Source organism: Triticum dicoccoides, chromosome 6B, assembly GCF_002162155.2.
Source record: "Triticum dicoccoides isolate Atlit2015 ecotype Zavitan chromosome 6B, WEW_v2.0, whole genome shotgun sequence".
Classification (NCBI taxonomy): Eukaryota; Viridiplantae; Streptophyta; class Magnoliopsida; order Poales; family Poaceae; genus Triticum; species Triticum dicoccoides.
The window spans coordinates 130423358-130427099 of NC_041391.1; the positions used below are offsets into that span (position 1 = coordinate 130423358).

The 3742-nt window shown below is 50.5% G+C and overlaps 1 protein-coding gene across 1 annotated transcript in view; it reads left to right on the forward strand.

The window, feature by feature from the left end:
* The window catches only part of LOC119324883 (aspartic proteinase Asp1-like), a 27775-nt gene that overhangs the window by 1046 nt on the left and 22987 nt on the right, over nucleotides 1–3742 (forward strand). The window lies entirely within an intron of this gene.

A 3742-nucleotide genomic window follows, 5' to 3' on the forward strand; every position in this document is an offset into this window, starting at 1 on the left:
GCTGACCGGGGCCCGGCGCTAGCCTCCTGGAAGCCCCCGCCCGTCGCCGGCCTCCCCTCGGCTCCGACCTCGCCTGCACCGGCCGGCCCGACCCTGGTGTCCCCGCCCACGCTCGCTCCGGCACCTCCTTGCCGGAACCCCTTCCGCCCCTTCCTCCCCTCCGGTCGGCCCGCCGGACCCCTTCCCCACGGCCGTCCCTCCGGCCCGCCTCCCCCTCGCCGCCCCCGTGCACCCCCGCCGGCGGCCACCGCGGTGGTGCTCGGGGAAACCCTAGCGCCCCGCTTGGTCACTCCGGGCTGCGGTGATATTGGGCCGGCCCACGGACCTGGTTCCTGGGCCCCCTCTCGGGACGGCGGCTGCGGGTGCGGTGTAACGCCCTCGATGCGGCTATAGCTCCCACGTGTCGAGGCACGACTTAGAGGCATAACCGCATTGAAAGCAATGTCGCAAGTCAGGCAATCATTACAACATCCCATGTAATATATAATAAAAGGGGGAGATAACATAGTTGGCTTACACTCGCCACGTCACATCAGAGTACATAAATAACATCCATCAAACAAACACTCATGGCCCGACTACGGCGCCAAAATAGAAAAGAACCCAACGAGCGACAAGGCCCTGAATCGATCCCCAACTAGGCACCACTACTGATCATCGGGAAAGGAAACATAATAACGCTGAGAGTCCTCGTCGAACTCCCACTTGAGCTCGTACTCGTCACCTGGAGCGAAATCACCTGGACCTGCATCTGGAGTTATAGTATCTGTGAGCCACAGGGACTCAGCAATCTCGCACCCTCGCGATCAAAACTATTTAAGCTCATAGGAATGGATAAGGCAAATATATGTGGAGCTGCAGCAAGCGACTAGAATATGTGGTGGCTAACTTATACGCAAAAGAGAGCGAGAAGAGAAGGCGAAGCACGAGCGAGAAGCTAAAGGAACCTCCTGCGCAAGCATAACTCCAACACCGTGTCCACTTCCCGGACTCCGCCGAGAAGGGGCCATCACGGTAACACACACGGTTGATTCATTTTAATTAAGTTTAGTTCAAGTAATCTACAACCGGACATTAACAAATTCCCATCCGCCCATAACCGCGGGCACGGCTTTCGAAAGTTCAATCCCTGCAGGGGGGTCCCAACTTAGCCCATAACAAGCTCTCACGGTCAACGAAGGAATAGACCTCCACCCAAGACACACCGATCAGACTCGGTATCCCGGTACAACAAGATGATTCGACAGGTCAAAACAAGTCCAGCAACACCGCCCGAATGTGCCGACAAATCCCAATAGGAGCTGCACATATCTCTTTCTTAGGGCACGCTCGGATAGGTCAAGCTACGAGTAAAACCAACCCTCAAGTTTCCCCGAGGTGGCCCCGCAGGCTGCCTGGTTCGGACCAACACTCAAAGGAGCACTGGCCCGGGGGGGGTTAAAATAAGATGACCCTCGGGCTCCGGAAACCCAAGGGAAAAAGAGGCTAGGTGGCAAATGGTAAAACCAATGTTGGGCATTGCTGGAAAAGCTTTAATCAAGGCGAACTATCAAGGGGTTCCCATTATAGCCCAACCGCGTAAGGGACGCACAATCCGGGAACATAACACCGATATGACGGAAACTAGGGCGGCAAGAGTGGAACAAAACACTAGGCGAGAGGCCGAGCCTTCCACCCTTTACCAAGTATATAGATGCATTAAGGTAACATAGCAATATAATGGTATCCCAACAAGTAAAATAAATGTTCCAACAAGGAACGGCTCCAATCTTCACCTGCAGCTAACAACGCTATAAGAAGGGCTGAGCAAAGCGGTAACATAGCCAATCAACGGTTTGCTAGGACAATGGTGGGTTAGAGGTTCAATCATGCAATTGGGAGGCTGACAAGCAAATGGTAGGCATCGTAGCAGTGGCAAAGCAAAAGAGCGAGCAAACTAGCATAGCAAAGATAGTAGTGATTTCGAGGGTATGATCATCTTGCCTGCACAGTTGTCAGAGTTGACTGGATCCTCACAAGCAAACTCAACGGGCTCCTCGGTAGCGAACTCGTCTCCCGGCTCTACCCAACAAGACAAACAAGCAACAAGGATACAATCAACCACGGGCAAGACCGAGCAATATGATGAAATGACGATATGCTATGCGGGATGCGATGCGGGATGCAAAATGCAAGATATGACAGGAAATGCAGGAACCTGGCATCAACTTGGAAAACCAAGTGTGCCACTGGATAGAGGGGATGAAATCGCTTGAAAACGATAGAAAGATCATTGGAATCGGAGTTACGGTTTGGAAATGGCAAGCGTTTTAAGATATGACACCGGTCTGCGATTTACAGCAAGTAGGCATCTAAATGCAACAAAATGAACATGCTACAACCACCAAACATGAAAACAAAATACATGGCACTGATGCACACAAGATGGTTGACAAAACACTAGCACTGAGCCATAGGCAAATTCATCAATTAAGAGGTTCAAACAAGCATGGCTAAAACGCAAATGCAAAACAGATTCCAGACTTAGTGAAATTAACACTAGTCTGAAATTTCAGATCACGATGCTCTCTTCGGAGCAGCAAAACAACATGATAGAAAACCTGAACATGACAAGTAAGAACATGGCATGGAGCTACTCAACAAGCTTAACAAAACGCCCAAAGTGACCTGGGGCCAAAAGGGTTCACAAAATACTCTACCGAGCTCACGAACATAGCTCGAACACAATCAGTTTTCAGACTTAGTGAAAACTGAGACACGCTGAAATGTAACTCACGAAGGCATGTAAACGAGCTCGATGCACTCACTACGGTGCAAGTCATGACAAGGAAATCCTATAACCAGCAAGAAGGCACAATGTTCTAGCTACACATGGCAAGAACGAAGGCATAGCATGCATGGAACACTAACGGTAGAATCGGCAAAATCGCAAACAAGTTGACGATCTGCCCAGATTAACCACGAAGCAAACGTTGAGCTTGATTGAGTCAACCTAGAGCATTCCACATATACCAACAAAGACATGGATGGATAGAGCATAACATAAATATCAAAACTCCCTTACTGATCATCCTCAAAAGAGGCACGGATCACTAGGAAACATGCTGGACATATAGCATCATGAACTAAAATATCCCAGACTTAGTGAAAATCACTAAGTCCCTGAAATCTGCAATCTCAGGTACCTCTCTTTGCAAGCTTGCACAAGACAACACACACATCCTAAAAATGCATGGATGGCACCTCTGGAAAGAAGACAAAATGCTTAACAATTCATCCCAAAGGGGCACAGGCATATCATGCATGAATTAAACATGGCAAAAATGACAAAAGTGCATGATGAACTAACGGATCTGCAATTTAACTCACAAAGCCTCCTTCTAACAGCATTTTGGGAAACAAGATGACATCAAATGCAAATGATGCAATGGAATGAAATGATGCACATTTCGAGACGAAGATTTTGATATATCATACGCCCAAAACGGAGCTACGGTTGCGAAGATACAAGCAGTCAAAGATAGCACGAAAATTAGGGTTTCGGGGGAGAGAGGTCAACCCAGATCTAGATCCAGCCGCACTGTAGCAGTGGCGCGACTCCCGAGGTTCACCGGCCCGACTTGGAGCTCGCCGGCGTCGGACTTGGCGCGGAGGAGGGGCTCGCCGGCCGGGAGGGAGAGGGCGGCGGGGCCGGAGAGTCCCCGGCGGGGAGGCGCGGACGGCGGCGGGGTCGGCCGGCGTC